The sequence below is a fragment of the Nomascus leucogenys genome, unplaced genomic scaffold (genome assembly GCF_006542625.1).
Source record: "Nomascus leucogenys isolate Asia unplaced genomic scaffold, Asia_NLE_v1 001439F_36878_qpd_obj, whole genome shotgun sequence".
In the NCBI taxonomy this organism is placed as follows: Eukaryota; Metazoa; Chordata; class Mammalia; order Primates; family Hylobatidae; genus Nomascus; species Nomascus leucogenys.
Genome location: NW_022097537.1, coordinates 10445 through 34903, shown reverse-complemented (window position 1 = coordinate 34903; position 24459 = coordinate 10445). Strand labels below are relative to the sequence as shown.

The window sequence follows — 24459 nt, the reverse complement described above, 5'->3', positions numbered from 1 at the left end:
TAGAAAGTTGCTTCAAAAGGATAATAACAAAGAACTTCCCAAATTTAGAGAAAGATATATAAATATCCAAGTTATAGAACACCAAGCAAATTTAACCCAAAGAAGACTACCTCAAGGGATTTAATAATCAAAATTCCAAGATCAAGGATAAAGAAAGAATCCTAAAAGCAGACAAAAGAGCAGAAACAAGTAAGATACATAGGAGCTCCAACATATCTAGCAGCAGATCTTTCAGTGAAAACCTTATAGGCCAGGTTGGAGTGGTATGAAATATTTAAAGTACAGAAGAAAAAAAAACTTTTAGCCTAGAATAGTATGTCTGGCAAAATTATCCTTCAAACATGAAGGAGAAATGAAGACTTTCTCAGACAAACAAAAGCTGAGGGATTTGATCAACACCAGAATTGTCCTACAACGAATGCATAGAGTACTTCAATCAGAAAGCAAATGGTGTTAATGGGCAATAAGAAGTCATCTCAAGGTACAAAACTCACTGGGAATAAGAAGGACACACATAAGTGCTCACCTCGGAGGCACATATACTAAAATTGGAACGATACAGAGAAGATTAGCACGGCCCCTGCAAAAGGATGACACGCAAATTCATGAAGTGTTCCATACTTTTTTTGGAACCAACCCAAATGCCCATCAATGATATACTGGATAAAGAAAATGTGGCACCTATACACTATGGAATACTATGCAGCCATAAAAAAATAAGTTCATGTTCTTTGCAGTGACATGGATGAAGCTGAAAACCATCATCCTCAGCAAACTAACACAGGAACAGAAAACCAAACACCGCATGTTCTCACTCATTAGTGAGAGTTGAACACTGAGAAACACGGACATAGGGAGGGGAACATCACACATCAGGGCCTGTCAGGGGGTGGGGGAAAGGGAGGGATAGCATTAGAACAAACACCTAATGCATGTGGGGCTTAAAATCTAGATGATGGGTTGATGGGTGCAGCAAACCACCATGGCACATGTATACCTATGTAACAAACCTGCACATTCTGCACATGTATCCCAGAACTTAAAGTATGGTAAAATGAGTAAATAAAAATTAAAAAAATAAAAACACAAAAATTAGCCAGGCATGGTGGTGAATGCCTGTAGTCCCAGCTACTCAGAAGGCTGAGGCAGGAGAATCACTTGAACCCAGGAGGTTGAGGGTTGCAGGGACAAGATCACGCCACTGCACTCCAGCCTGGGCAGCAAAGCAAGACACCATCTCAAAAAATAGAAAAATTAAAAAAGGACACACAAAAAAACAAATATTATAGCACTGTAACTATGGTGTGTAAAATACTCTTACATAGAAAGACTAAATGATGATGCAATCAAAAATAATAATTAAAACACCTTTTCAAGACATAGTACCATAAGATACAAATAGAGACAACAAAAAATTAAAAAGCAGAGGGATGAACTTAAGGCATGAAGTTTTTATTAGTTTTCTTTTTGCTCTTTTATCTGTTTTTCATGCAAATAGTGTTACCTTGTTATTCACTTAAAAGGAAAGGTTATCAGATACTATTTGCAAACCTCATGGTAACCTCAAACCAAAAAAATACAACAGATACACTAAACATAAAAAGTGAGAGACTAAATTATGTCACCAAAGAAAATCACCATCCCTAAGAGGAAGACAGGAAGGAAACAAAGAAGAAAACAAAGACCAAAAACAAGCAGAAAAGGAATAACAAAATTCAAGGAGTAAGTCCTTACTTAACAATAATAACATTAAATGTAAATGGACTGGGTGAATGGATAAAAGTACAAGACCCAGTGACCTGTTGCCTATAAGCAACACCCTTCGTCTATTAATATAAAGACCCATGTAGACTGAAAACAGAGTGATGGAAAAGATATTTCATTCCAACAGAAACCAAAAAAGAGCAGGAGTAGCTACATTTTTATCAGACAAAATAGGTTTCAAGGCAAAAACCATAAGAAGAGACAAAGAAGGTCGCTATATAATGATAAAGGAGTCAATTCAGCAAGAAGATATAACAATTATAAATGTATATGAACCCAACACTGGAGCACTCAGATATACAAAGCAAATATTATTAGACCTAAAGAAACAAATAGATCTGAATGCAATAATAGCTAGAGTCTTCAACACTCCACTTTCAGCATCGGACAGATCTCCCAAACAGAAAATCCAAAAAGAAGCATTTGACTTAATCTACACTATAGACCAAAAGGATCTAATAGATATATACAGAACATTTCATCCAATGGCTACAGAATACATATTCTTTTTCTCAGCGCATGGATCATTCTCAACGAAGAATCATACGTCAGGTCCCAAAACAAGTCTTAAAACATTCAAAATTTGAAATTATATCAAGCATCTTCTCTGACTACAATTGAACAAAACAAGAAATCAATAAGAGGAATTTTGGAAACTATACAAATTCACAGAAAGAAAACATAACATATCCAAACCTATGGGATACAGCAACAGCAATACTAAAAGCAAAGTTTATAGCTATAAGTGTCTACATCAGAAAAAAGGGAAATCTTCAAATAACCTAATGATATATCTTAAAAAACTATAAAAACAAGAACAAACCAGAATTAGTAGAAAAAAAGAAATAAGATCTGAGCAGAAATTTTAAAAAACGAAATGAAGAGAGTACAAAAGATCAATGAAACGAAAAGTAGTTGTTTTGAAGAGTTAAACAAAATTGGCAAACCTTTAGCCAGACTAAAAAACAAGAGAGAAGGTCCAAATAAATAAAATCAGAGATTTTAAAAAAGGCTTATTACAACTGATACTGCAGAAATTCAAAGGGTCATTAGTGGCTACTATGAGCAACTATATACCAATAAATTGGAAAACTCTAGGAGAAATTGATAAATTCCTAGACACATACAATACACCAAGATTGAACCATGTTGGGGTTCAGTCAGGCTGGTGGGAAAAATATTAAAGATAGTTATAGTAATAGCGACAAACTCTCTTGGAAGGCCTGAGAGTTTGCATAGCTTCACATTGCTTGGCTGAAGGCAGCCAGGGTCTCTTTGCAGGAGCCAGAAAGATTAGGGTGCAAGTACAAAGGAATGTGTGGAGTTTATCTTACCAACCTGTTTACTTATATGCGCCTAAGACTAACCTTTGTCCTACCACAGGTGCTTTACTGCCTCCTACTCGGGGGAGGAGGTCGGCAGAAGTTTATTACCTGCAAATGGTGTTTGCTTTAGGCCTAGGAACCTGGCCTTGAATCTTTACCCTCTTGTGATGTTTACTCATGACCTTTTAATCTTTACTAAATAAATGCAAATCTTACTGACTGAGGCCACAGTCTCAACTGTTTACAGGACTCTGCTGGAGTCGGTAAGAGGCTCAGACACTCAGCTGGACTGGCAAAGCAGAATATCTGTGTGTCGGTGTACTTCATTCATCTGTCACTGGGTCAGGGGTCTGCAAGGGACAGACCCCCCACAACTGGTGCCCTCGTGTGAGGAGCACTACCGCAGAACCAGGGGGAAATTCCAAACTTCGAGAGACCAATAACAAGTAATGAGATTCAAGACATAATAAAAAGTCTCTTAGTAAGGAAAACCTGGTATCATCACTGTTGTATTCCACCAAACATTTAAAGAACTAATACCAATCCTCCTCAAACTATTCTGAAAAATAGAAGACAATGGAATACTTCCAAATTCATTCTATGAGGCCAGTATTCCTCTGATACCAAAACCAGACAATGACACATTAAAAAAAAAAAAAAAATAGGACAGGCCAATACCGCTGATGAATATTGATGCAAAAATCCTCAACCAAATACTAGCAAATCAAATTCAGCAATACATTAAAATGATCATTCATCATGACCAAGTGGGATTTATCCCTGGGATGCAAGAATGGAACAATATATGTAAATCAATCAATGTGATACATCATATCAACAGAATGAAGGACAAAACCATGTGATCATTTCCATTAATGCTGAAAGAACACTTGATAAGATTCAACATCCTTTCATGATAAAAGCCCTCAAAAAACTGGGGATAGAAGGACAATTCCTCAACATAATAAGTCATACATGACAGACCCACAGATAGTATCAAACTGAAAGCCTTCCTCTAAGATACGAAACATGACAAAGATACTCACTTTCTCCACTGTTATTCAACATAGTACTGGAAATCCTAGCCAGAGCAGTCAAACAAGAGAAAGAAATAAAGGCATACAGATTGGAAAGGAAGAGGTAAAATTAACCTTGTTTGCAGAGCAACATTATCTTGTATTTGGAAAAATCTAAAGACTACATCAAAAAATATTATAAATGACAAATTCAGTAGAGTTACAAGATACAAAATCGACAGAAAAACCAGTAGATTTCTATATGCCAATAGCAAACAGCATGAAAAAGCAATTTTAAAAGTATTCCCATTTACAATAGCCATAAATAAAATTAAGTACCTAGAAATTAACTTCATCAAAGAAGTGAAAGATCTCTACAAGGAAAATTATGAAACATTAATGAAAGAAATTGAAAAGGGTGCCAAAAAAAATGATATTTCATGTTCTCGGTTTGGAAGAGTCACTATTGTAAAAAATACCCATATTACCCAAAGCAATCTACAGATTCAATCTAATCCCTATCAAAATACCAATGACATTCTTCACAGAAATTGAAAAATCAATCCTAAAATTTATATGGAACCACAAAAGATCCACTATCTTAGGCAAAAGTTCAAAACTAGAGGAGTAACATTACCTGACTTTATACTACCCAGCTATAATAATCAAGACAGCACAGTACTGGCAGAAAAACAGACACATAGACAAACGCAATGAAATAGACAAACCAGAAACAAATCCACACACCTACTGTGAACTCATTTTCCACAAAAAAGCCAAGAAAACACAATGGGGAAAAGACTCGTTTCAAGAAATGGCACAGGAAAACTGGATATCCGTATGCAGAAGAATGAAACTACACCACTATCTCTCACCATATACAAAAATAAAATAAAAAGTAATTAAAGACTTAAATCCAAGACCTCAAACTATGATAAACTTCTACAAGGAAATACTGGGGAAACTCTCCAGGACATTGGTCCAGGCAAAAATTTCTGAATAATACTCATAAGCACAGGCAACCAAAGCAAAACTGGACAAATGATATCACATCAAATTAAAAAAGCTTCTGTGCAGCAAAGTAAACAATCCACAAAGTGAAGAGACAATATCCGAATGGGATAAAATATTTGCAAACTGCCCATCTGACAAGGGTGTATCTGTACCACATTTTCTTTATCCAGTAATCTGTTGATGGAACCTTAGGTTGCTTCCTAATTTGGCTATCACGAACAGTGCTGCAAAGAACATGGAAGTGCAGATATCTCTTTGACACACTGATTTCCTTTCTTTTCGGTATATGCCCAGCAGTGGGATTGCTGGATCATATGCTAGCTTTATTTGTGTTTTTTTGAGGAAACTTCAAACTTCAAATGGGTTAATAACCAGAATATATAAGGACCTCAAACGACTCTATGAGAAAAAATATAATAATCTGATTTAAAATTGAGCAAAAGAATAGACATTTCTCAGAAGAAAACATACAAATGGCAAACAGACACATGAAAATGTGCTCAACATCATCAATCATCAGAGAAATGCAAATCAAAACTACATGAGGTATCATCTCCCCTCAGTTAAAATGGCTTTTGTCCAAAAGATAGGCAAAAACAAATGCTGGTGAGGATATGGAGAAAAGGGAAGGAACCCCTGTACACTGTTGGTTGATGGGAATGTAAATTAGTAGAACCACTATGGAGACAAGTTTGAGGTTTCCTCAAAAACAAAAACAAAAAAGACTAGCATAAGATCCAGCAATCCCATGCTGGGCATATACCCAAAAGAAAGGAAATCAGTATATCAAAGAGATATCTGCACTCACATGTTTGTTGCAGCACTGTTCACGATAGCCAAATTAGAAAGCAACCTAAGATTCTATCAACAGATTACTGGATAAAGAAAATGCGCTACAGATACATAATGGAGTACTATTTATCCATAAAAAGAATGAGATCCTGTCATTAGCAACAATATGAATGGAACTGGAGGTCATTATGTTAAATGAAATAAGTCAAGCACAGAAAGACAACCATCACATGTTCTCAGTTATTTGTGGGATCTACAAATGAAAATGATTGAACTCATGGAGATAGAGAGTAGAAGGATGGTTACTATAGGCTGTGAAGGGCAGTAGGTGGATGAGGGGCAGGATGAGGGGATGGTTAATCGGTACAAAAGCATAATCAGAAAGAATGAATAAGACTTAGTATTAGCTAGCACAATGGGGTGACTACAGTCAATAAGAATTTAATTATACACTTAAAAATAACCAAGAGTATCACTGAATTGTTTGTAACACAAAAAGTAAATGCTTGATGGGATGGATACCCCATATTCCATGATGTGATTATTAACCATTGCATGCCAGTATCAAAACATCTCATTTACCCCATAAAGATATACACCTACTATGTGCCCCCAAAAATTAAAAATTAAAAAATAAAATGAAACAGAGCTGGTTTCACCTTAGCATAAGCAGTAAGATCACAAGCATATTAAAAAAATACATTAACAAAAGCGACGTATGGAACAAAAATGGTATCAAAATACTAAGAACACTAAATATTTGAATTTCAGATATTTTTGTTTCTACATTTTCCAATTTCCTTTAACAATGCTATCTTAATTTTTGATTTTCAAACAAGTAAATGTTTTGAAAGCTTATCTACCTAATTCAGGAAGCAATATTAGATGATGATTACTTTCCAAAAGAAATTCTTAATTCAAAGGGAAAAACTTTAACTTCATTGAGCCTCCATATCAGCTGTGGAATTCCTAATTCTGGATTTTAAATGAGAGTAAAATATTTTTATCATGTGCATGCTATTTTTGTGAGACCTCTCTTACTAGTTACCAAATGCAATTATTAACTGATACGATACTCCCTATTTTACAATTAATGACAATTTAACTTAATATCAGAACTATAAAAACAAAATATAGACTTCTTTTCTTTTCATGAAAAATACACATATATAATTGAAAGCAAAGCCAACTTGCAAAAATGTAATTTGCAGAGTACATCAGTTTTTATCTTTTAATATTTAAGAAAATGAGTAGATAAATATTCAGCAAAACTTTCAAATTTGTAAAATACTTCATCTTTTCATGTACTTAGTCTTTTAGTAACCCATCCCTTTGGAATAGAGGTATGTTCTTAAACAAAATTCTTATTATTTTATTTTATATTAAATGCATTTTGTAATATTTTAATGATTTATATTTTGTCTTAATTACTTAAAATTGAACACACAATAATGTACTAAATTTGCCTGATTTTAATTCTATTCTCTTTTTTTAGCAAGTTGCTTGCCAGATATTATATCTGCGCTGTTTATCAACATTCAATCTCATAGACTCAATTTAAGTGACACACAAAGGAATCCTCTTAAAATTTTATTTTCTAATATTTCCATTTATGAAAAATAAATAGCATATTCTATTTTTTATCTTTTAGACACTTAAGTGTAAATCTTTGGGCTACCCACACCAATTGATTATTTTATAGTACATACCAGTAGCTTGAACGTAACATGGTCGGATAAGTGGTACTGTTTTTGGATTCGAAGGAGAACTGGACAAATATTTAGTGTAGAGCTTTGAAGACTCAAAGAAATTAATCTGAACTTGAATGATAAATTCAACTACTTTCACCTGATAGAAAAAAAATACATTATACTTGTTAATTTTTGCTTTGGGAAATATGGGATACTATTTATTTAGCCAAACAGCAGTTTTTAAAAAGCAGTTTTAAAAAATTAAATTATCCTGAGACATTGAACTACATTTTTTAAAAAAAGATGGTTCATTTTTAATGAGTTCAAAAATAATTCAAAAAAATAAAAATAAATTTTTAAAATAATTCTTATTCATTCAAAATGAACCAGATTTTAAATATAAAATCCAAAGCAGTAAATTTTTAGGAAGAAATCATAGGAAAAAAAATCCTTGTAATCCTTGGGTAAGCAAAGATTCTTAAATACAAAAGCAACCATCTATTAAAAAGCAATTAAATTGTACAGTATCAATTGTTTAATCTGTTATTTTAAAAGACATTATTAATAAAAGTATAAGTCAAAAACCCATTTCTCACAAAAAATCTATCTTGTATCCAAAGTACATAAAGAACAAAGTTCAATTTAAGAAAATGAACTAATGAAAAAAGTTGGTGAAATATTTGAAAAGACACTTCAGAAAAGAAGCTATACAAATTACACATTAGCACATGGAAAGATGTTTCATACTAAGGAAATGCAAATTGAAACCATATGAGATATCACTTCACGCCTATCACAATTGCTTAAACAAAAATAACACGTGAACACGTAAAACACATACATTGCTGATGAGCATGCAAAATTTTATAGTTACTTTGAAAAACAAGTTTCTTCATTATTAGAAAGTTAACTATATATTTCACATAAAGCTCAGGACTCCCAAATTTAGGTGTTTAACCCAAGAGAAGTGAAACTTATTCATACAACTTATTCATTATTGCCAAAAACTGAAAATAATCCAAATGTTCTCCAAATGGTGAATGAATAACAAACTTACTTTTCAACAATAAAAGAATGAACTACTGTTGCATATAATAATGTGGATGAATTTCAAATTTATTATGCTAAGTGAGAGAAGTCAGACTGAAAACCTCCTGATTACCTTATGAGTACCTTATGATTTCACCTATATGGCATTCTATAAAAGGCAAAATTATGGGGTCAAATTCAATTTAGTGTTTGCCATGGACTGGAGGTGGAGGAGAGGATGAATACTAGGTCTTAATTCATTCTTTTTAACTATGTTTTTGTACCCATTAACCATCGATACCTCCCCCTCATTTGCCTAGTACCCTTCACGGCCTATAGTAATACACACAAGAAAAATGTACAGAAGGCGATGCAACTGTTCTCTATATTGGTTTTGGTATTGTTTGCCCAATTGTATACATTTGTTAATTGTTCATATATTAGAAAGAGACTTTTAGTGTATGCACATTTTTTTAAAAGTTAAAGCGAATTCCTTGGCTCTGATTTTCACACATCTGGATTCAAAACCCGAAATGGACTGACAATATCAGCACCTAGGCAGGTGAATCATAAAATAATTAACACTCAGAGCTACAAAATATATTTGCAATTATATAGTGCTAGCCCCTCATTTTGAAAAAAAGAATATGTGGTCTAGTCTAGATGAAAACAGAGTTTGCATCAAAGAGAAAAGAAACAGTCGAACTTCATGTTTCGGGGTTCTATCAAAACTAAAAAGGTTGGCTTCAGCCAAATGGTAAACAGGCAGCTCCAAATGTCCATGGCCCCACAGAAACATCAGAAACACGTAAAAACTGTCAGGAACCATGTTGTCAGAACTGGAAAAAAGTCAAAAGTTTACAGCAATCAAGTGAACACTGAATCAAAAAAAAAAAAAACAACTTAAAAATAGTAGGAAAGCTTTGTGGCACTTTTACTTGCCCTTGTTCCACTCCCTCTGACTCAGCAGTTGACTTGAGGCTAGCAGCCTTCATTCCCCAGTGCAAGACCCTGGTACCTGTTTTCTTTATTTTTTTAACTTAAGTTTTTATTTTAAGTTCCGGGATACACGCGCAGAATGTGCAGGTTTGTTACGTAGGTATATGTGTGCCATGGTGGTTTGCTGCACCTAGCAACCCGTCATCTAGGTTTTAAGCCCCGCATGCATTAGATATTTGTCCTAATGTTATCCCTCCCCATGCCCCCCGACCACCAACAGGCCCCACTGTGTGTTGTCCCCCTCCCTGTGTCCACGTGTTCTCATTGTTCAATTCCCACTTATGAGGGAGAACATGTGGTGTTTGTTTTCTGTTCCTGTGTTAGTTTGCTGAGGATGATGGCTTCCAGCTTCAACCATGTCCCTGCAAAAGGCATGCTCTCATTTTTTTTTATGGCTGCATAGTATTCCATGGTGTATATGTGTCACATTTTCTTTATCCAGTCTATCATTCATGGGCATTTGGGTTGGTTCTGAGTCTTTGCTATTGTAAATAGGACTGCAATAAACATACGTGTGCATGTGTCTTTATAGTAGAAAGATTTATAATCCTTTGGGTATATGCCCAGTAATGGAATTGCTGGGTCAAATGGTATTTCTGGTTCTAGATCCTTAAGAAATCGTCACACTGTCTTCCACAATGGTTGAACTAATTTACACTCCCACCAACAGTGTAAAAGCATTCCTATTTCTCCACAGCCTCACCAGCATCTATTGTTTCCTGACTTTTTAATAATTGCCATTCTGACTGGCGTCAGATAGTATCTCATTGTAATTTTGATTTGCATTTCCCTACTAACCAGTGATGATGAGGTTTTTTTAATGCTTGCTGGCCACATAAATGTCTTAAGTGTCTGCTCATATCTTTTGATGGATTAAAAACTTAAATGTAAAACCCCAAACCATAAAAACCCTAGAAGAAAACCTAGGCAATACCATTCAGGACACAGGCATGGGCAAAGACTTCATGACTAAAACACCAAAAGCAGTTGCAACAAAAGCCAAAATTGATAAAAGGGATCTAATTAAATTAGAGAGCTTCTGCACAGCAAAAGAAACTAGCATCAGAGTGAACAGGCAACCTGTTCTATGGGAGAAAATTTTTGCAACCTACCCGTCTGACAAAGGTCTAATACCCACAATCTACAAGGAAGTTAAACAAAGGTACCTGGTTTTTGATGAAACAGAACAGACTTCATTCAGAAATTATTGTGTTTGTCTCCTCTAACCTTCTTGGGGATACATGAAGGACTGATGCAAGGTGCTTGCCATGTGTTGCCTATCTTTGAACTCACTCAAGGCAGAAAAGCAGTAAAATTGTTCAAAAATATTGTAAGATAAACAAAAAACCCAAAGCCACCTGACGGAATATTATTGTTGAGACATGCAAACACTACCTAAAGTCTGGAAATAAAAGTAGGGGAGCTTTTGGAGAAATTAAGGCATTTAAAAGTGCCCTGGAGAATTTAGAAAGCATCAAGAATACTCAGACATGTGCTCAGAAAATACCTGAGAAGATGCTAAACTTTCATCTTTGTCTGACTCTAGGCTAAGTGGAAGCGGTAAATAAAAACTAAGAAATTGTTGTAAACCACCTCACTAACTGCTGAAGAAGTGCCTCAGGACACTCTATCCAAAAAGACTATGATAGGTGTTTTTATGTGTCTGATTATTTTAGTTCCTGGCAGTCAAGGAAATACATCTCAAAACACTACTCAACACCAGCTAAAGGAAGAGACACTTCGGTGACCATGCATAGCAAAGAATGTATTCTTTGCAATAATAGTTTTGAAAAGTCAATAAACAAATGGATGGCTACAGCCTTCAATAAGCAAGAAGAGTAAACCCAGGCAAAGGAGGATGATCTGATGTACAGAGTTACCATATTATAATATTCAAATGTCCAGTTTTCAATAACCAAAAACAAAATAAAACAAAGATTATGAAGAACCCCAGCCATAGGACTTATTAGAAAAAGACTTTAAAGCCACTGTCTTAAATATGTTCATAGAACTAAAGGAAACCGTACAAAAGAACAAAAGAATATCATGAAAATAATGTATACACAAAATGAGAATATCAAGAGAAATCATAACAATCAATAAAACAAAAAGTTGCTTAAAAATATTTTTAAAATGACAAAACACTTTGAGAGGCTGAGACGGGTGAATCACAAGGTCAGGAGATCGAGACCATCCTGGTTAACACAGTGAAACACCATCTCTACTAAAAATACAAAAAATATTTGTATTTTTAAAAAAGTTAAAGTGAACTCCTTGGCTCTGATTTTTATACATCTGGATTCAAAACCTGAAATGGACTGACAATATCGGCACCTAGGCAGGTGAATCATAAAACAATTAACACTCAGAGCTACAAAATATATTTGCAATTATATAGTGCTAGCCCCTCATTTTGAAAAAAAGAATATGTGGTCTAGTCTAGATGAAAACAGAGTCTGCATCAAAGAGAAAAGAAACAGTCGAACTTCATGTTTGGGGGTTCTATCAAAACTAAAAAGGTTGGCTTCAGCCAAATGGTAAACAGGCAGCTCCAAATGTCCATGGCCCCACAGAAACATCAGAAACACGTAAAAACTGTCAGGCGTGGTGGCGGGCACCTGTAGTCCCAGCTACTCAGGAGGCTGAGGCAGGAGAATGGTGTGAACCTGGGAGGCAGAGCTTGCAGTGAGCCGAGATCGTGCCACTGCACTCCAGCCTGGGCAACAGAGCAAGAATACGTCTCAAAAAAAAAAAAAAAAAGACAAAACTTTAAACTAGTCTGACAGTAAACAAATGAGAGACATGAATAACTAAAATAAAAAATGAGATTAAAGACATTACTATCAACCATATAAAAAAGGGTTAATTCAAAGAGAATACCATTATTATCGCTCTAGATTCAAATCTCAATTTTGGAAATAAAATTATAAATTACATAATTTATTAGAAATTTAAATTGATAAAAATAAAATTGATCTATACTAAAGCTGAAAATGCTATGGAAGTAATATTAATGCTAAAATATTTACATATGTATGAGAAAATTCTTATTGCATTTCAAGTTACATTACAGATAATTTAAAAATTCATTTTTTCTAATGACATGTTTTAAACTTTGTGTTGATTTTTTTTTTTACCAAAACCTTATATTATTTATGTTTAAAAAATATTAAGACGGTCAACCCTGTTACTCCATGGTACCTTGGTAAACTCCTAGAGGTGGGAGGTAGAAAACAGGCAAGAATGTGAATATTTTAAATGTGAAAAGGGAAGAATAATAGTACTTCTCACATGCCAAAACCTCCAAGATCATGACAACAAGCATTGATGGGTTCAGAGGTACATATATCTAGTGCTGTGCTATACTCATAAACTCAGTGCTGACAATCTAAACAGTTTTAAATAAAATGAGCTGAATATTATAAAGTGCATATGTTCAGCTCTAGTCATTCATATTGCCCTAATAGGCAAAACACTTGGGTTTCTATTTATATTTAACTGGCCATACCACTGCCAATTCCATTTTCTGTCATAGAATCTTAGGTACAGTCCATTCTTATAACCAAAATATAGAAGCCTAAAATACTGCTCATGTTATTTTCCTGTTTTGCTTTTGTCAAAACAGCAAGCAACCGATTCCCATGATAATCTATTTCTGCAGTGGTACTAGCATGCAGACATCAAGGAATAAATTGCATAAAGATGTAGTATTTCATGTTCAAATACAACCTGTTTTGATATTTCATAGATAAGAAAAAACAACAACTTTGCTTGATCTTATTTCCCTGGAATCTTAGCATTTAATCCTTAGCAGCTGGTTATATTTTGTGTCTCATTTTTATTTTTCCACTTCTGGTTCATCTGCTTTGTTTCTTAATTTGATTATTAATATCATATATATTATAATATTACTATTGTTTTAGTCTATTATTTTATTTTTAAGGCTTTTTTCTATATTAATAATATGGACTCATATTTTGAAGTCAAATACTGCTAAAGAGTATGTTTCCCAAACTGTCATCTTCATCTGATTGCTGGATGGACATTAGTCTTTAACAGAAGCTGAGGGGACTGGAAATGTGAAGAAAAGGAAAATTACAATGATAGGACTCATCTTTTCTTTCAATGTGTCACTTAGTTTCTTCCACATCAATAGAAATGTGAAGAAAAAGGAAGTGCGAGGCCAGGGTTCTGGATAAACCTCCATGTGGATACTGAAATCACTCAGAAAATGAGATGAGTAGGGTACCGGATACACCATGAGTCTGGCTGGCAGTGACCAGGAGCATGTCTGGAGATGACTATTCACAAGAGACCACCCACCAGAGATTTCACAGATGGGAACTGGCAAACTCACACAATACAAAGTTCAAAGAAGCAGGCTTTTTAAAATTATTTATTTATTTATTTATTTTTTGAGACAGCGTCTCACTCTGTCACTCAGGCTGGAGTGCAGTGGTGTGATCTCGGCTCACTGCAGCCTCCTCCTCCTGGGTTCAAGCGATTCTCCTGCCTCAGCCTCCCTAGTAGCTGAGATTACAGGTGAGCGTCACCACGCCCGGCTATTTTTTGTATTTTTAGTAGAGACAGGGTTTCACCATGTTGGCCAGGTTAGTCTCGAACTCCTGACCTCAGGTAATCTACCCACCTCGACCTCCCAAAGTGCTAGGATTACAGGCATGAGCCACCACACCCAGCCAGAAGCAGGCATTTTTAACAGATAAGGATCCTCTAGAAAAATCACCCCAGGGAACAAGGCCTCCAGAAAGGATCACTTCTAGACCCACAGCAAGATTCACAGGAAATGCTATTTTAAAAAACAGTGCTATTGAGATAGCCAGGTTCCCAATAAGAAGAAATCATGAAGAAAAAGGAAGCCCAGAAAAATACAGAGGACTTATAGAAGTGTAGGGACACTAGAGGGCAGAGAAAAAGGGAAGGGAAGCTAAGTGGGAAGGGAAGCTAAGTGTGAGGGGAATCAGAGCTGACAGGGAAGAGAAGCTATTCACAGGATGCTCCAATTTAGGAGAATGACTGAAATAAAGAGGAATCTGAGTCATGATGAATTGAGTCGACAGTTACTGGGGCTTGAGTCTTCACTGTCTGTCTTCGAGTCTAGTGCTGGGTCACAAAGTTAGGGATGATAGGAGTGGAAAGCTGAAGTTATGGGATAGGTTTAACACAGGACCAGACTGAGGGCTCTATTTTAAAATGTCTGATGCTGTCTTTGTTGATGATTGTTGGTGACTGTCAATGATAATGACTGTTGGTAATTATCAAGATAATTCAATGTACTCATCTCAGCCCTTAACTGTCTCTTTTAAGTATGAAGCCTTTCTACCTCCTGAAACATACAATTTTTCTAAAACTGTGTGGTGAATTCACAAGGCTAAGGGTTAATCCCTGCCTTCTCTGATTGTCAAGTATGTATAGGTGAAAAGTCATACTCGACTTGTCTTCTCTTAACTGACATCTTCACACACAATTTGCATAAAATATGTTTTTATCCAAAGTAGGTCTATAATTACACAGAATGCCTACTTTTATCCAAAGTAGGTCTATAATTACACAGAAGGAGGTTCCATGATTCCTTCACCCATGGAAGTTTCTCCCTTCAACAAAACTGCAAGAGTACAAGACTTATCTTTTACACAGAAACTAAGTGACACATTGAAAGAAAAGACGAGCCCTATCGTTATAAAATCACTGAGGTATTCAATGAGGAAGGAAAACTTTGAACGTTTTGTGATATGTGCTATTTTAAGTGACTTCCCAGATGTTGTCATTCAAAGACAGGAATACCTCAAATTGAAAAGGATATTCTAACGAAATCAGATTTCAGTACCCAGTCCAGTGTTGGTAGACAGACATGTTTATGAATTGAAAAGGAGCAGGTGTCATTCAAATGTCCTTTCCTTTAATCCTCGAGGAATTATTCTTAGCTTCCCGTAAGAATGATTGTAAATCTAGAATAACCATTATGAAAGGTTTACCCAAGGTTCTGCATATCCTTAAATCGCAGATCAAGGCTAGTGGGAAAAATAAAAAGCATGAACAATTGTCCCTCACATTCAAAAACTGCAGGGAAAATACAGAGCAACAAAGATGAAAGTTGCAAAGAGATGCAGAGTAACTAAGGCACTAAAGATGAACCAGCCTGTGCTTCAGGGCAGAACCTGGGTCATAGCAGCAGGAAAAATAAGAGTAATAATAGGGAAAGATCTATACTAGTGCTGTCCAGTGAAACTTTGTCACGAAGAAAATGCTCTGCATTGTACAATAGCCACATGTGAATCTACAGAACGTGAAATGTAGGTATTGTGATAAAGAAGCAACATTTCTGTTGGGCTTAATTTTAATAAATTGAAGCTTTAATTCAAACAGCCACATGTAGGTAGTGACTACCATATAGGAAGCACAACTCTATATATTGGCCAAGAAGACACGTCAGTAGCCCACAAGAAAAGGAGGAGCTTGAGTGACTTACAGAAAATAAACAAATCCATTTGAAAATGCCAAATACAACTGCAATTGACTACTAGCACTTCAGGTTGTGCTCAAACCTGATGCAGTGTAGGAAAGGAAGGTTTACAACTAACAATAAATCAATCGTGTATTGTTGATTTCACATTTTCCTGATACATAGGTCAACCAAGAGAGCATCAATTTGCTATTTACATTTTGACACGTGCACAAAGATAGACAACTTACACCTAGCAATAAATATAGTGAAGGACATTTGAGATGACTGGAAACCAGATAATCAATCTGCCTTACTGGCACAGATTTATAGAACAAATTCTCAAAGGGTGTGCTGTCTCTGCAGGATTTTATATGTTCTTCTCATTATTGAAGTGAATTACACTCCAATACACTAAGTAAATCTTCCTTTAAAATACCCAGTTAACGTAGAATGATTCAGAATCTAAGCAAAGTGTGGCACTCCACAGAAATTTAAATATATATAATTAATTTTAATTTTATAATCAATTTCTAGAATCCTAAACATTAAGAAATACTTAGAACTTTTTAAATTGCTGACAATGTTAGTGAACTATTGTCTAAATATATTATATATAATATATTCTCCAAAAAAGTCATGTAAGATACTTAAATTGCATTATAGATTTTTCCAATTTTCAATGATCCTTAAGTAAAATGTTTTATATACATTTCAATTATATGAAAATATAAAATCACAACATAGACTTATTAGAATAACATATAAACTTGGCCTTAACATAATTTTAAAAACCTGTAAATTACTGCAGAATATTTAGGTTTTTCTCTTGTTGAAAGTGTGTGCGTGTGTGTGTGTGTGCGCGTGTGTATGTCTGCATACTTCTATGTACATGTGAGATATAAACATTATATAGGTGAATGACATACCTTAATTTATCAGAATATTAACTTGTGAGAAAAGAATTACTTAGTTTCTTTTTATTTAGAGGGTTTTTAAAAATCAGAATAATAAGAATACATGTTTGAAAAAATACTCTTACAAAGTTTATTTTTAAAATAATGAGCATTCCCCTTTCACCATTGCACCCTTGTGCACACACACAAACATACCCATACATATCCAGATGTAATCATTAGTTGTTTTAGACTTACTGCAACATAGTTAAATAACCTACAGAGTGTCATGAAACAAGCTGCAACAAATTTAAAGTGATTTAAATGAATTAAAGTGTGTTCTCTAACTATAAGGGAATTATTTTCGAAATCAATAAGAGAAACAAACTAGGTAAATGCACAAATATGCGGAAATTAAACAAGACATACCAATTAACTAATAAGTGAAAAATAAATTATGTGAGAAATTGCAAAACATTTTGAAGAGTAAAAATGAAAATAAAACATATCAAAACTTTTGGGGTAAATGTAAAACAGTATTTAGAGGAAAGTATGTAGCTGTAAAACCTATATTTAAAAAGTTAAATATCTCAAATCAATGCCCTAACATTTCACACTTAAAAATAAGAATAGAAGATCAAATAAAACAGAAAAAAATGAATAATAAAGGATGAAGTGGAAATAAATGAAATAAAGAATCAAAAAATAATACAGCAAATCAGAAATACCAAAAGTTGGATCTTGAAAATATCATCAAAACAGACAAATCTTTAGATATGCTGACCAAGATAAAAAGAGAGATGGCTCAATTTTATAAAATCAAGAATGAAAGAAGGAACTAAATTATTACCTACCTTACAGAAACAAAAAGAATTACACCATTAACACATGTATGGCAATAAATTAGGTAACTTAGATGAAATTTCTCAAGAAGAAACAGAACATTTTATAAATACAGACCTATAACAGCAAACAGATTACATTAGTAATTTTTTACACTTCTAACCGCTGTATTGAGATATATTTCACCAAAACGGTACAATTCAATGGTTTTTAGTAAATTTATAGAATTGTGCAATCATCACCATAATTAAGTTTTAGAATGTTTCCATCAACCCCAAGAGCTTCTTCATGCCAATTTGCCTAACTCCAGGTAACCACTGATGTACTCTATAGATTCTCTCTTCTGGAAATTTCACATAAATGGAATCATACAAAATGTACTCTCTTATATCTAGTTGCATTCACATAAAATAACATTTTTGTGGTTTATTCATCTAGCAGGACTTACCAGCAATTTGTTCCTTTATACTGCCAAATAATTTTCTAGTGTATGGATATACCACATTGTGTTCATCTATTTATCAGGTGATGGACATTTGGGTTGTTTCTACTTTTAAGCTATTGTGAATAATGCTGCTAAGAGCATTCACATAAAAGTCTTTGTATGGACACGAATACACATTTCCCTTCTTTTGGGAAGAAATATACCTCCCTGGTTAACTATATTCTTAGATATTTTATTCTTTTGTAGCAATTGTGAATTAAATTGCATTCCTGATTTGGCTCTTGGCTTGGTTGTTGGTGTACAAAAATTCTAGTGGTTTTTGGCCTGGTGCAGTGGCTCACACCTGTAATCCTAACATTTTGGGAGGCCATGGTGGGCGGATTACCTGAGGTCAGGAATTCGAGACGAGCCTGGCTAATATGGCAAAACCCCATCTCTACTAAAAAAAATATACAAAAATTAGCCGGGCGTAGTGGCACACGCCTGTACTCCCAGCTACTCGGGAAGCTGAGGCAGGAGAATCACTTGAATAGGGGAGGTGGAGTTTGCAGTGAGCTGAGATTGCACCACTGCACTCCAACCTGGGCGACAGAGTGAGATTCCATCTAAAAAAAAAAAAAATTGCTAGTGATTTATACACTGATTTTGTATCCTGCAGCTTTGCTAAAGTTGTTTATCAGCTTAAGGAGCTTTTGGGCTGAGACTATGGGATTTTCTATAGAATCATGTCGTCTGAAAACAGGGATAATTTGACTTCCTATTTAGATGCCCTTTATTTTTTTCTCTTGCCTGATTGCTCTGGCCAGGACTTACAATACTAAGTTGAATAGGAGTAGTGAGAGAGAGCATCCTTGTCTTTGCTGGTTGTCAAGGGCCACACTTCCAGCTTTTGCCCATTCAGTATGATGTTGGCTGTGGGTTTGTCACAGATGGCTCTTATTATTTCGAGGTATGTTCTTTAAATAACTAGTTTAAAATTAATATTTTTTAAAAAAATGCTGAAGACTAGATGACTTCAATGATGAAATATAACACCAATTTAAGTAATTCAGTCCTTCACAAATTCTGCCAAAATAGAAGTGGAGACACCACTCTATAATTCATTCTAAGAAGCCGATATTAGCCTGATATTGAAAACAAAGGTATCAGAAGAAAAAAAACAATAAGGCTAACAAACTATAGACCAATGTTCCTTACAAGTATAGATGCAAAAGCCTTCATCAAAATACTAGGGAATTGAATTTGGCAATATATAAAAAGAATTATATCTTATGATCTAGTGAGATTTATTCCACAATGAAAGGTTGGTTTAACATTAAAAAATCAATCAATATACTATATTAATAGAATAAAAGACAAACACATGACCATCAAAGTGGATAATAAAATTAACAAAATCTAGGTCTTTCAAAATCAAAATACTCAATAAACTATAAAAGGAAACTTCCTCGACCTAATAAAGGAAATTTTTTAAAAAAGATAACTGTTGCTAACCTTATATTTAAAGGTGTAAGATATATGCTCTCAGAAACAAGACAAAGATGTTTTTCTATTCAACATTATCTTATCCCAACTGAAGTACTGAACTTCAAAATAGCAAAATTAATCTTTATCATTTTCCAATATTCAAACTCATCCTCAAACTATTTTTTCCACCTGAAAGCCAAATAACAGCTTATATTGTTCCTGAAATAAAATTTAATCTCAGTAAAAATAACATTACCAAAAATTAGATTATTAAAGATAGTATTTAGTAGCATTCAATACAATTTTATTGTGTTGTTAGTTATTTTCTCTTAATTCTAATCTATACCTATTGGGTAGAATCAATCTAGCTATGTTGGAGTATTAAAAAAAGTTTTGACATAAGAATCTTATACTCTGATTGCCGTATAGAAGTTTGAGTCTTGCTTGGAAGGATACACCAATATGCAGTTTTTTGTTTTTTTGTTTGTTGGTTGGTGGGTTTGTTTTTTGAGATGAAATCTCACTCTTGTTGCCCAGCCTGGAGTGCAATGGCGCGATCTTGGCTCATTGCAACCTCTGCCTCCCGGGTTCAAGCGATTCTCCTGCCTCAGCCTCCTGAGTAGCTGGGATTACAAGCGCCTGCCACCACACTAATTTTTGTACTTTTAGTAGAGATGGGGTTTTGCCATGTTGGCCAGGCTGGTCTCAAACTCTTGACCTCAGGTGATCCGCCAGCCTCAGCCTCCCAAAGTGCTAGGATTACAGGGCTATATGCACTTTCGTATCATGTGTAGAGAGAAGCTCTCTCCTTGGGCACTTCTGTTAGAGAATCTATGAAGCAAAAGCCTACCAGAGTTGGCTCCTGAAACCTGACCAGTGGTCTCCCTTCCTTCTGGGCACATTTCAGAATAGTTTTTTGTCTTTTTGTTTGCTCTTGTTTTTAAATCACTAAACATCAAGGGGTACAATAAAAAAGGAGCCAATATCATAGCAACTCCTCTTAAATCTTCACAATATGTCTTTGACAATTTCAGATAGTGGTTCACAGAACATACACAACTCAATGTAAGTACAAAGCACCAACTGCCTGGAATATAACTTTCCTCTCCTTCAAAATGTGTAATATCTTGAATTTTCTAGATAGTACAACAAAGACCACACAATGATAGGTCCCCTGTACATGACCTCCGCTCCTCTTCAGGCACTCTGCAGCATGAGCGAAACCCTCCAGTAATGTTTTACTGAATTAAGGTATACCCAGGCATACTTACAAGTCAGAAAGAAAAACCCTCTACAGATAGATCTTGGGTGATCTTTAATAGGTTATTGGTTAGGAATACCCATAATTGCAGTAATATGAGGAATAGAAAACTGAACTTACTTCTTTGGGAGAAAATGTTATGCTACATTCCAGAGATGTATTTTCCTCTAATTCCAAAGAATATATATAAGGAATTGCAGGGTCTTTAAATTCTTCTGTAAGAGGTGAAAAAGTACATATATTCATAACAATCAAAAGTCAATTTCTAAAATATTTGTGCAGGGCTTTGTGAAGATGCTCAGTAAAAAATTGTTCTAAATACCAAGATTCTAATTAGCAAAATTGCTATCTATACATGGAATATATATTCAATTGGCAAAACAGTTACAGTAAACTCATTAAAAAATAACTCCAAAGTTCAAGAAGTGTTACAGTCATACTCAGATGAATATAAATAGTAATAAAGGGCAAGGTCAAGTAATTAACTAAATCTTAGGTCCCAGAACAGCTAGGAGACTCCCTTTCCAGTGAAAATTGATCAGGGAAGAGTCAGATCTCTTTTGATGCCTCAAAGAGTCCGTAAATAATACAAATGCATATCCATTACCTCACTGATATACTTACTTTTCACTTTTTGGGGATATGTAAGATGTCTTACTTATTTTTATGGACTCAAATGCTACTATCTTGCCTGTAATTCAACAAATATTTAATGAATAACAAATGACTAAACCAATGATTAAGAAACTTTCTGTAAGAATCCAGATAGTAAATATTTCAAGCTTTGTGAGACATATGGTTCCTATCACAGCTATTCAACTCTGCCAGTATAGCATAAAAGCAGCCATAAGCATTATACAAACAAATGGATCTGTGCGTGTTCTAATAAAACCTTATTTATAAAAACAGGTGATGGCTCATATTTGGTTCACAGGTCTTATTTTGACAACCTGTGGAGTAAATAGATAAAATGCACTTATAAAAATGCATATTTTGTTTAAGTCTAATTTAACATCAAGATATCTAATACATGAGTAAACATATAGAGATAGCTCCCCAAAGACATTTATCTAAAATTACTGAGCAATTAAAACAAACAATTCATAATTTTATGTTCATTTAAGGCATATACTTATATATAACATACTTAACTTACATATTTAACACACTAATAAGAACGGTTACATTTCATGTATTACTCAAAGTGGTTTGATATTAATAATGATGTATTTCTACAAATAAAACCATGAGTTACAGAGTATAAGAAAACATGCAGTGGTCATTGAAAACATTTAGGAAGAACTTCCCTTGATTGAATTAGTTTTAGAAATTATACCACAGGGCAATTTAAAACTGTTTTCCTTTTACAATAATACCATTATATACAAAATATATACCTGATTTGTCTTTAAGATCCATTGAAAAATCTGGAAAGTCTTTTAGATTAAACTCCACTCTGGCACGTGTTATACCTTTGTTTTTTATTACAAATGGAATAATCTGGGTACCACCAACATAGGCGCCACTGAAATTAAATACATCCTAAAATTTAAAAAATAAAAATAATTAGAAAATAGAATAATAGTTTATGAAAATGTAAACTAAAACTTGCAATGTTATGTTTATCAAGGAAATTATTAACTGCAAAGCAGAACCCTATAAAAATTAGTCACATTTTCCTTCCTCTACCCCACCTCCTCTATGCCTCCTACATGTAATGTTAATAAATCCTATTAATTCTTCCCCTTTCTTCACCTCTTGTCCATATTATAACTGTATGAAATTAGTAAATCATCACTTTTCATTTAGTTTCTAGATTTTTACTTTTCTCAAACTCTCCCCTTCATAATGAAGCCATATTTAAACTAATTAAGAATTTGATCATATCACTTCTTGTTTTAAAATTTAATGGTACAGGACCATGTCCAAGCTCATTAGCAGGGCTCGTAAAGCTTACCATGGACTTCTGCTGCCTCATGTTCCAGCTTCAACTAGCTCCACTCTTACCCTATCACTTAATATTTCAGCAAGCTGTGTGACTTGGTATTTCCAGCCAATACCTGATGCTTCACCCTTCTGTGTCTTCACCCTTTTGGTGCCCCTTCTATCAGGAAAGCCTTTCTATAACTTGAAATTGCCTAATAAAATATTACACATCCTTCAAACCCCAGTTGGATAAACCGCAATTAATCATGCTGTGCTCAGGACCTATTCTGTTTCTTATATTTACTTATATTATGATATCACATAATTTACTTATGTATTTATTTACCTATGTGTCTCTTCTACTGGGCCTTAGCGTGATTCATTTTTGTATCCCTAGCACCTATTCGACATCTACCTTAAATAAACAAGGAAGGTTTATTAAGTGTATCTGAGCTGTAGCTCACACACAAGGCACGTGTTTATATCACAAAACTCTTTAGAATTCCTCCTTGTAGTAGAGTTACTAAAATACCATGGAGTTTCTTAGTGAAAGAATTACATACAACATTTAAAGGAGGTCGAGACCACAGCATCCTAGTATTGAGGAGAATTCTGTATGAAGGTAGAATGGCTACTATTTGTTTCATGTAAAATGTCAATGCAGTTGTATATGTAAAATTTGTAAAATCCAAAATGGAAAATGAAAGTTTGATGTTTTGTATATGTAAACATAATCACTCTTCTTATGCCATTCAAATGAGCATATATGCAAATGAGCATTGTATATGTGCTCATTGGAGTAAAATGTCCTAATTGTTATTAAGACACACAGTCAATGCCTTAGCCATTACTGTATAGTTAATAAATGTATAGCTAAAAAGATCTAGTGATGTGTGAATACTATTTTTTAAAGTCAGCTATGTCTAAAATGCTATAAAATAAGCGAATATTGATAAAATATATTAAAGTCTATAAGTTATTCAGTTGTACCATAACATGCAAAGCATGCCCAAAATGACCTTAGGATGAGAAAAGAAAGTGATAAAAGACTCAATATTATCTAATATTCTTCAAGGAAGGATGCCATAGTAATGCAAAAAAACACTCTGGATACTACAGTTTAACCTCCAGGAATCACCACAGCCTTGGACAAGCTAACTTAGTATTTGTCAGTCTACCTGGACTTATGCCTTCACCATTGAATAAAGAAAGGTTATAAAAGTATAAGTTAAAGCCATACACTGGAATATTGGTGATGCCATTTAAATGCAGACTAGCAGTGAGCCCCCTACCTGAGGCAGCAAGCTGACCTCTTTATCATCAATTTCTGCTCAATTTAGTTCCACACCAGAATGGTGGTAGGTGTTAACAGTACTAGTGGGAGAAAAAAACAAAAGTACAAATAGCCCCAAGATAATATGACAACTGCTCTGATGGTGATGTTCTCAGGGAATAAGTTTTCTGTAATACCTTATAAATGTCACAATGGGGGGCCCTACTTTGAAGAATCAAGGAAAGTTTCTTTGAATAG

General features: G+C 34.4%; 1 non-coding gene across 1 annotated transcript; it reads left to right on the top strand.

Moving 5' to 3' along the window:
* The first annotated feature begins 518 nt into the window (after positions 1-518).
* On the top strand, positions 519-625 carry LOC115834284. Its single transcript, XR_004029246.1, has one exon. It is a non-coding gene; the product is annotated as a U6 spliceosomal RNA (small nuclear RNA).
* The last annotated feature ends 23834 nt before the right edge of the window (positions 626-24459 follow it).